This window comes from Mus caroli, chromosome 19 (genome assembly GCF_900094665.2).
Source record: "Mus caroli chromosome 19, CAROLI_EIJ_v1.1, whole genome shotgun sequence".
NCBI classification, from domain to species: domain Eukaryota; kingdom Metazoa; phylum Chordata; class Mammalia; order Rodentia; family Muridae; genus Mus; species Mus caroli.
The window spans coordinates 24,489,842-24,501,321 of NC_034588.1; positions in this window are offsets into that span (position 1 = coordinate 24,489,842).

Genomic DNA, 11,480 nt, shown 5'->3' on the forward strand with positions numbered 1-11,480 from the left:
GCTTGCCTCCACTGGCTTGCTCAGCCTGCTCTCTTATAGAACCAAGACTACCAGCCCAGAGATGGTCCCACCCACAAGGGACCTTTCCCCCTTGATCACTAATTGAGAAAATGCCTTACAGCTGTATCTCATGGAGGCATTTCCTCAACTGAAGCTCCTTTCTCTGAGATAACTCCAGCCTGTGTCAAGTTGACACAAAACTAGCCAGTACAGAGGGTCTAGGAAGAACATAGATATAGCATTCGTGTCACCGTGATTCCTGAAATCATGGCACCGCTAGTTTCAATTTCTTCCTTGGGAAGCACTCAGAACAGTTCACTCCCATGGCTACTAGAGTCCAACCCTCAAACAATCTATCTCTCTATACTGGGAAGCAGATCCTCGAAAGTCCCCTACAACAGGGCCTCAAGGGCTTCCTTCTCTGCTCTTCATTGAAACTCATCTCACCTTTCGCTATCCATACGGTTCTGAGAGTGGGCTTACATAAACATTTGCGCTGTTTCTAAGCATACTTTTCTAAGGCTTTGCCANATGTCTACAGCTACAATGGGGGCTAAAAACCCCTGCAAGACATCTAAGTGGGTCAGTGGGCTCTTCATCCTCTTCTTCNTGTCTTTAGTGTATAGAGGCAGCCATAACTTCTACTAACCAGAGTTAATTTTCCTGGCCACGAGAGTGATTCCTCTTCTTATCTGCTGGTCTTGGATACAACCAGTTCAAAATATCTAGATGACATCCATAATTCAATGGGTCTCTTCCTCTCTCCTCTGGCAAGTGCGTCCCTATTGGGAAAATTTTTTCATTGTTTATTTTCACCTTGCAGATCCTATCGTTTGAGACAGGAAGCATAATTTTTTTTCCCAGAGGGACACAGAGAATGAAGGTAACTGTCTCCACTCAGAACTGCCATCCCTTGGTCCCTAGACACATGTATCATCTTTACACACATGCATTATTTTGAGGAGTATACCACTTGCTCTGTATTCTGGAAGGCAGTGCTTCATTTTCACAGATGTTTATCTCTCAGCCAGTGTTTTGGCTATGTCTCCAACAAGCCAGCATCATGCTTTGTCAGGTTGCCTGTATCTGGGTAGTACAGGGTGTGATATGGCCCATGAATCTCAAGGCACAGGCCCCCACTGCTTCTACTTCACTCTGATGCACATTTCCCGTGTGCAGGCTATGTTCTGTAGAATTTGTGCCCAAGGACCAGGCATTTCACAGGCTAGTAGATTCAAGTCTTAGTGGAGGCTCTGTGAATGGCAAAGGACAAAACATAATTAAAATTGGACATTGCTTCTATCAGAAGGAACTAGTGGTCCCTTCAGAATGAGTAGAGCCCTTGTGTCATGAACTTGCCACCAAGTGGCCTGCCTACTGGTTTCTTTGTGTAAAAGTGCCATAGAGTGTCCTTTACTGGATTTTGGCCACTGGAAGTAGCAGTTACATTTGTCTTGGTTAGTGACTATTTGTGCTGTGGGCCTATATCTAGAGATTCCATCTCTGCCACCCTAGTTACTCCATCACTACACCCATCATATCCATAGCTGGAGACTGACTAATGTCAACTGGCTAAAGTAATTGTTCAGTGACTCTTCCTTTGTGGATATGTATCAGCCTGCAAAAATGTCACCATGTCACACCCATGCTCACGGAATTCCTGGCAGCCTTACTGCAGTGGCCCACTTTGTAGAGTTCACTGCCTGCCCCATGGGACACCTGTTTCTAATCAAGGTCTCTAGCATTCCAGCCATGCCTTTGTTTTATTGATGTACTGGTATGAAGTGACATTCTGCGTAGTGTCCAGATGGCCCAGAGCTCTTCGGACTAAATTAAGACAGAGGGTGGGCGAGCTAACATAGCCCTGGTACAAAACTAGAAATGAATGTTGTTCACTCAAAGTAATTTGAACTGCTTCTCATCCTATTTTCCAACTGCTTTCATTATCTTTTACCATCTGCTATGGTAAGCTCAGGCATTCGGGAAGCCATATAACAATGGCTCTGCTCTGACCTTTGGAGATCATGCCAAGGCGTTAAGAAGCATGCCTTGAGAAAGTGACCCTAAGTATATCTTTGCATGTTCATTTTTTCCCTTTAGTCCCTTGGTTCAGTATCCTTGTAATTCAGTCTCTCAGTATTCTGCCTTGGACAGTGTGTGCACAGGGAAACTCTTGAAAGTCTGCTCTAGGGCAATCACTATCATTGCTGCTGAGATTTAATCTTAGTTATTGCTCTGATGGCTAAGAGAGGCAATGGGGCAGCTGTTGGCTGGGGAGAGAAGACAGGGGTTCTTACAGGAGAGACATTTATATGTCTTTCTGCATGGGGTGGGGGGTAGGGGATCTAGGTTTTGGCTGGGGTGCTCCGTACTGACACTGGGTATCTACTCATGTCCCTAGCTCACATTTCAGTGTCTCAAGTTTTTTCAACCAGAACACTGACCTGACTATAATAGACCACAATGGCTGAACACTTGCAAGAGTCTCTAAATTCGTGACTTTTAAATGTGTTTTCTCTCAGCTTGTCCTTTTGCCTACAGGAGGTAGAAGCCTATTTGAAATCTACCAAATGTCCAATGGACCTCCTGCTAGGTCTTCATTGCTAAAGACACTCGTTACTCTTCTTCAGGAAATCATTCAACTCCATTGACAGAACCTTTTGTCAAGGTTTGAATATGAAATGTCCCCACAGGGCCCTGTGTTTCAACCATTGGTCCCCAGCTAGTGTTTAAAGAAGTTGTAGAACCTTCAGAATTTGGGACCCAGCTGAAGGAAGTAGGTTGCTAAGAGACTGGCCTTGAGGGTTAAAGGTCACCATCACATCCATCTTGGTGTCATCGCTGATTCCTGACTGCCAATCTTCAGTCTAAATTGAAACCCCAGAGGTGTAGGTTCTAATCTCAGGGAAGGGGTTAGTGAGAATGAGGGCAAGCAGGCAAAAAAAAAACAAAGCTTCATTCTTTGGTGTCCTTTCCTGTGGGCTGCCACCAGAAGGTGTGGCCCAGATTTAGGGGAGTCTTTCTCATCACCTTACCTAAGAAACTCCCTCCCAGGGGTACTCAGCAGCTTGGGTTTCAGTTGCTTCGACAACCAAGATTAGCCACTGCATCACCGTGAATCAGGAGCCAATGCAAACCGCTCCTCTCCTAGGTTGTTTCTGTAGGGCATTACAGTACATGGACAAAAAGCATAATTGAAAGCTTCCAAATGCCTGAGCCACTGGCTGCTCTGGCAAGAGTATTTTCATCAGACATCCTAGCCCATGGATAGTGATTTGCTTAGCAACTTAGGAGCCATGCTGCCCTTTGGACCATTGTGTGCCCCATATTCAGTTTGGATTGTGGTCCTCCTTGCCCAGTGGTAGTGAATGGGTCACTCTCAGAATTCCATCCGGCGTTCAACGTTGTGGAACCATGTTTGGTACCAGTTTTGTTAGCTTGTCTGTTGCAATAAGTGGAAGTAAAGGCAGAGAGGTTATAAAAGAAATAGCCTGTGGAAGAGAAAGGATGAAAGAGGTTAAGAGAGAGCCTCTGTTAGGATTGTGTGGACTTCTGGGGAAAGGCTTTGGCTAAGCTGTTGGTGGAGGGCAGGGACACCTCTAAACTCCTACAGTGCATAGGACAAATCCCCACCCACAGCAACATTCTACAAACCTAAACATCCCTATTGCCAAGACTGAAAAACCATTGTCCATAGCCTCCAGTCTTAAGCTAGAGAAGGAGACCACAGAAAGCCTTACTGCCTGGTAGGGACCTGACGTTTCTAGTTTGGGGGAGTCATTAGGTTCACCTTCAGGGAAAATAACTGCAAGCAACTTAATGCAAGATTATTCTTCCCTCCTTTGTCTTCTTAGATTTGCAATCGTGCTGGCAGAGCAAGTTGTTCCACTGAAACCTATTTATGACAGCCTGCAGTTAAAAGACTTCTAAGCAGAACCTTAATTTTAAAAATCTCAACACTCAGTGACATTTTCAGCTATGAAAGTGTTCGGGGTCAGGGCATGTTCCTTAGGCCCAGGAGCATGCCCTGAGCTCACTTGTTCTTGGAGTTAAACTACCACCATCTGCCTCAAAATAAGTATGCGTGGTGTGTCATGGCATTCACACACACACACACACACACACACACACACACACACACACACACACACACACCATGGCAGCAAACACCTTTAATCCATTAAACCATCTCACCAGACCTAATTACCAACCTTTGAGTGTGACTTCCACCAGGCAGTACAATCACTAAAGCAGGACAAGAATTTTCAGAGAACATTGGGAACAACAGCTTCATTCATTTATTCATTCATTCATTCAAAAAATAACTTGTGCAGAACCCAGAATATGCTAGGTCCTGAGTGAATAATGCTGCCTGGGGTCTGTTCCCAAGTTTTGTCGGTTAGTGATCTATTGAGACAAGACAGAAAAAGAAATGCAATCTAAATATGAAGAAGCAGTGGCGATGGTTATGCATGGATAGACAGCATTATTTACAGATGGCTTCTGCTATACTTGTGTGAAAAAGAGTCTAGAATTTGAGTCAGAAGACAGATTTAAGTTCCACCTCGGAGACTTACTGGATGGCCAGGTCAGTTATCTGATTGAGGCTCCTGTAAAATGGGAACAGAAACCTGTTGTCCCATCTCTTGTGGTGACACAGCCCAGAAGTGTTTTGGTCAAGCTGCCAGTTTCTGAAGTGGTAGTATCTTCCAGCCCTGGCTGTGCCTTGTAATCACTTAGTAACTTAAAACTCTCTGATGCTTAGATGGACCTCCATCCACCCCACCCCTCAGGCTATGTCATAATTCATGCTGAGGGGGGGTGCCTTCACATTTGTTGTTTTGAGATTGAGTCTTGCTTTGTAGCCCTCGATAGCCTGGATAGCCTGTAGCCTATGTAGACCAGAATGGCCTCCAACCCACAGAGATCTGCCTGCCTCTGCCTCCTGAGTACTGGGATTAAAGGCGTGCGCCACAACACCCAATAGGACTTTATGTTTGTTCCTAAGGAACAAAAACTAACTCAAAATAGACAGACCCTTAAGTGAAAGACCTCAAACTACAAAACTACTATAGGGGAAAACCAGGACACTTTTCTTGGCATCCATACAGAGAAAAGAGAACTCTCATACACTATTGGTAGGAATGTAAATGGGAAGTAATATTGAATGTTCCTCAAGGAAATAGAATTACCTTATGATCCAGTTATCCTGATACTAGGCATACACCCAAAGGAAATACAACCAGTGTACTGAAGAGGCGCTTGCACTCTGTGCATTGCTACTAACAAAGCCAAGACATAGGCTAAACTGCTGTTCATTGGTTGGTGGTATTCAGTGAAGATGTGATATAGACACACAACAGAATGTGGTCCAGACATAAAGAATGAAATTCTGTCACTTGTAGTGGCATAGGTAGACAGGAAGATAGCATGCTAAGTAAAATAAGCTAGACTCAGAAGGACAAAGAACATATCCTCTCATTTATAGGTGGAAGTTAAAAAGCTGATCTCACGAAAGCTGAGAAGGGTGAAGGATAGGGATTGGTGAAAGGGTGGTTATCAAATCAGTGGTACAATCAGAGGTGCGACTTCTTATGGTCTAAACCAGCAGGATGAGTTTTGTTAACAGTTGTGTATTTGAAATACCTAGCAGATGCAGACAGGAGTATGTTGTCCTCTGAGAGGCTCCACCCAGCAGCTGACTCAGACAGACCCAGACATCCACAGTCAAACAGTGGATGAAGCTTGGGGACTTTTATGGAAGAGTAGGAGGAAGGACTGTGGACTCTGAAGGGGATAGGAACTCCACAGGAAGAAAAATAGAGTCAACTAAGCTGGATCCTTGGGACTCTCCGAGTCTGAACCACCAACTGAAGAGCATACATGGGCTGGACTTAGGCTTCTCTGTTCATATGTAGCAGATGTGCAGCTTAGTCTTCATGTGGGTCCTGAAGAACTGAAACGGGTGCTATCCCAACCACTGTTGCCTGTGCATGGGATATGTTCTTCTAGCTGGGCTGCCTTGTCTCCCCTCAGTGGGAGAGGAAGCACCCAGCCTCACAGAAACTTGAAGTGCCACAGTGGGAGGGATATCTAGAGGGGCCTCCACTTGCTCAGAGGAGAAGGGTTAGGAAGATGGAGGAAGGGTTGTGGGAGGGGGTAACTGGGAGTGGGGCATTGAACAGGATGTAAAGTGAATAAGTAAAAAACTAAAATAAAATTAAATTAAAAAAATAAAATTCCTGGCAGAGATGTTCTTGAATAGTTCCCACAGAAAGAAAATACATATTTGTTGTGATGGATATGCCAACTACCCTTGTCTGATCATTACACACTACACCCAGTCATTTAAATGTTGTCTGGAACGCCATAAATATCTACCATTATGATGTGTCTACTATCATTTAAAACCCTTTGAAAAATAATTGTTATAAAACCCCCATGGAGGAACTAGAGTGCAAATATGAAAGACTGGGCTTGACAATGCCTACCTGTAACCCCAGGATTCGAGAAGCCAAACAACAGGGAAATTGCAGCAAGCTCCAGGACAGCCTGGTCTACATATGAAATCCTAGTCCAGTCTTGTCTATACATGGACTCCTTTGCCAGCCTGGTCTACGTATAAAATTCCACGACAGCCAAAGCTATATAGCAAAACCTAATTGAAAGCAACCCCAAGCCAAACCTCACAAAACCAAATATTGCCATTTTGTATACTGTTATTTCTTCAACTCCCCAGGACTCTCCTGGATCTTGGATCCTGGAGCACCGAGGAAGGGGCCAATCTTGCTGCAGGCCCACTGGCAGGTGCAGGGTAGTATCTGGATGGAAAGTCATGGGGGTCTTACAACTTGTAGACATTCTATCTTCTGTCCTGTGATTAGCACTGCTTTAGACATTGGGGATTTGCCACTAGCTGGGAGACAACTGTCTACATTCCCATAGAGATTGCTTTAGCAGTGGGAGGGAGATAACAAAAAATTAGTAAATTTCATACAACAATACAGAGAAAATCAAATCAGGAAGGGGCAGATTGAAGTCCCGTCCTGGGCCTGGGAAGAACTAAGGGAATGAACCTTGGTGGTGTTTGTTGTTTGGGGTAGAGAAGTGCAAGCGCCCTGGGACATGGACACAAAGCACTAGCTTGAAGAGGAACAGGAAGACCCCCTGGTTGGTGCACCTGTGTAGGAGGCTTAGAGACTCACTTGAAGGGCAGATGATAGTGTTTTGTAGTGTGAAGACTTCTTTTGCTCTGAGGGGTAGTGAGCCCAAGAGAGCTATGGATGGGCTTGTGTTTTAAACTGGACCACATTCTGGATGCCACATAGAGAAGAAACTGATGGGGGTGGAAGAAGGGAATGAAACCCTTTCAAAACTGGAAGGGGAAAGGAGAGTGGTGTCTTGGAGCCTGTCAGGGAGCAGTGGAGGTCTGAAAGTGGGTAAAATGTGGGGCATGGAGGTGCCTGAAGATCTAGCATCATGGTGTCTGAGCGGAGGGCAAGTTGACCAAGGGTGAGAGAGTATCCTGGTCAGGATCCTAGGAGCCTGAGACTCTAGGACCATTAACATCACTTGAAGCCTCCATCTATCAAACTGTGTGCTCCCTGGAGCACCATCTCTTTGTACACCCTGTTTTAAAATTTACCCAGACATGACCACAGAAAAATGTGACCTTTTGAGAGTTGAGTGTCATGGTACACACCTACAAGCCTGGCACCTAGAAAGTGGACAGAGGCAGGCAGACAGGAGATTAAAGTCATTCTGGGTTACATAAGATCTTGTCTTCTGTGGGAAGAGGGACTACCATTAGTAGTGAAACTGTAGGAAAACTGGGATTTGAATACTGCTGGTCACTGCCCCTTACTAAACACGTGTATTTCCAAGACCAAAGTGTGTTTCTGCAGAGCGCTCCATGGGCATTGTCAAACACTGAGTCTGTGAGGGTTGAGAATTAATGGGACTGAGACAATAGAGAAGAGCACCGAGCCCTGAGATTTGCCATGAATATTCCCAATTACAGGACAAACCGAAATGGCAAGGGGAACTGATCACCAGATGGCAGTATGTGCCTAGAAATGTCTGATGGTATGGAAAGCCAGAATCGACCACCCCTCTGGATTATCGGGAAGAGTCGGTTATTATCTACATCTCTTTTAAAGGCAGATGCCTAGAGCTCTAGAGGTGGGGGCTGGTGGTGTTCTGTGTCTTCCCGGGCACATCTTTAGGCTAACCTGCTCAGGATGACTATGAAAGATCTGCTCTCCCCCAAACAAGTTCTCAACAGAGTCGAACATAGGGATTCTTAGACCCCTGGCAATCCATTATGCCTCTGAACTCATCAGCATGGTACCTTTAAATATATACAACAGTACACTCTGGATTACAAAAGGCAACCAATCTTGCTGAAATGTGAATATTTAAGGAAGTGTGTGATGTGGTAACATATCACGCATGTCTCTACTGATGCACTTTAATGGGGCAGGCCTCTTCGTACCCATTGCGATTGTGGAACAGATGTGGGCAAAATGATACTTCAAGATATTTACAACTGTCCTGGGATGTTTGTCACCTATTATCACATTAGATAAGCTGCTTCGTCTTAGTAAGATGTCAATGAAAATATGCTTCATCTTTTCCCTCCACACACACTCTCTAGATTTCGTTGTTCGGTGTGTCCATGGAGCCTGTGACTAGTGAGAGACCCTAGCTTAGCAATCCTTAGCCTTCAACACTTTCAAAATGATTTAAAGTGGCTGAGGACGCCTGTCGATGAGTCCTTATGGAACAACTTCAGCACAAAAGCTGACAGCCAGTCAGGGCAGTTTTCTCTCTGGCAGCTGGGGCTCTACCACTCACACACAGTAGGAGTGCTCAGCCTGGGCAGCATCAAACTATTTAGATTTTATTCTAAGAAGGCAAAGGGTGAGCTGTGCCAACACCTCACTCCCGTCTCCCACACCTCTATTCTAGTTTCTGTCCATGAGTGGATAGAGCCCAGCTCTTGGAACCTGTGCTGGCTCTGAGGGTTGTTGGACTCATTACTCAACACCAGCGGAGCTATTGGAGTGGCTTCTCTTCTAATTTCATCTGCCTAACAAAGATTTTGTCACCTGAGTGCAGGAACTTCCTTGAGTTGGGTTCAGGGATCTGGCGCAGTGGGGATGAGTTGGGCTCGGGGATCTGGCACACCTTCTTCCTGCAGTGCCCTGACCTTAGTCATCTTCCTGGCAGTCCCATCTCCCCTCTCCTGCTTCTTGCAATGTCTCTGAGGCACTAGGACATCCATATTACCTTAGAGTCTCGCCTATCTTCTTTGTTAGCTGTGTGGTTAATATTGATTGACGAGATCTAGAATCACCTTGAAGGCCAACCTCTGCTCATGTGTGTGGGATTTTTTTTCTAAAACAGGTTAATTAATATTGGAAGACATACTCTATATGTGGATGGCATCATTTGGTGGGGTGGAGTCCTCGACATATGTAATGAAACAGGTTAATGTCACCCAAATGCCAGGAAAGATGCTCTAGTTGCCAAAAGCTAGTTCATTCCAGTAGTTAGAGAAACAGAAAAGTCCTTTGAATCCCTACATCATTCTACTTAAAACATCCCCTTAATGTCCATGCGCTCCCAACTCACTATCTCCTACCCTGCTTTATCTTATTCAGGGCTCTTAATCTCATCCTAAAGTTGAATACTTACCTTATTATTTATAGTCTGTGTCCCCCCAGTATCACTGGGGACAGTCATTGCCTGTCATAGGCTCCGGTATACAGTAAATGTTCAGCTAATACTGGATAAAGGAATTAACAGATTGTACTGGAATAGGGGTGCTGGCAACTCTTGAATTTCAAGTTTTCAATTGTTTGTTAACTATTGTCTTTCATTGAAACTGTGAGCATAAAAGCATCATGGGTCAGTTTCATAGGGTTTGATCTAACAATTCACTTTCCTTAGCACAAATACAAGTCCTTTAAAAGCCATTTTATTTTACTAAAGTGTCTAGTTTATTATTAAGCACAGGATACATATGCTAATCATTTTATTTTCATGCCCTGAGGTCTGCACGGTTAAGGTACAGCTTCACTGGGACACATGTGTGGGAGAATCACTCAACAATCGCTGGCAGCACTCCTGAAAAGTGTTAGCCTGGACACCAATGCCAGCAGGGGGCACTAGCAAGCAACCACAGGGACAAGTCCAGCAGAGTAACTGCATTTTCTATCATCTGCAGCTTACTGGATTGGTCTCACATAGCAACACCATCCATCATTGATTGGAAAGCTATCCTAGGACCTCACAGAAGGCATGCTCCCGCAAGCATGGAGAGATGCAGCCCTAACACAAGCTAGGCAAGTGTGAGCATCATTCGTGTCTTACCCGCTTTTAAGATACCTACCTATCCTTCCTACAACCAGCCAGTCTTCAGACTCACACTGGTATTTGGATTTGTTTGCATTAAATGGGTTAAGGAGAACTGGGGTACCAGTGTGGGCATCTTTAGAGCACCCTGAACAGAGAGGTTTAGCATCTATAATGTAAAAGGTGACAGCCCCTTGGGGCCAGGTAGACAAGGAGCAACGCTGTACTCTGGTTCAAAAACAGCAGTTTTAAAGTAGATACGAACTGCACCACTGAAAGAAGTATAGAAAATATGATAAGGATGAGGAATGCATATAGGAAGTATATTGTGTATACATAAGAGTATATTGTGAAATTGATCTAAGTCTGAATATGGATTCAAACAGATACATAAGAGGCATGGCCGTAAATCTAAAATTATTTGGTTTAATGAAATATTACTTATTCTGATATCAATTTACTTCTTGTAAGGCTGACATAGCATACATAAAAAAGGAAAAGGGAAAGCAAAGGGTTACTGTGTGCTTGTAAAAGTTCCTTCATTTTTGGGAAACTTTATGACTCCAGAGACCAATATACTGCTTAGTAAGGCTCCTACAGTGTCTATTTCAGTTACTCTGGAGGATATTGACTTGTTCCCATTGGAACCCCATCATTTTCTGCCCCCCCCCCAGATTTTTGAGATATAAGTATGAACCTCCCAACACAATAGTTTTTTTTTTTTTGGTTTTTTTTGTTTTTTTTTTTTACATATATTTGGTTTTTTAAGCAATGGGGCCCACAACATTAAGACGTTTTCTATCTGTCCTGTTCTGTTCAACATCTGGGTAAGAGAATAGATTAAAACAGATTGTTACATGTAGCTTATATTTTGTGGCTAACCAAAGCCATAACATAGTACAATATCAACGTTTTGGGACACCTTTCCCAGGGTGGGGTTGCTTTGAACAACGTTGTCCTGAGCATCTTCATGCATCTTCACGCAGAATATGGAAGGGTGGAGAGAAGCTGAGCATTTTCTGTGAAATCCAGCACTCTTTGCATGCATAGTCGCTGATCTGCCACTGCTGCTCACAAGCATCCGAGGGTGACAAATCTTTCAGTCTACTAACAGAAACAGG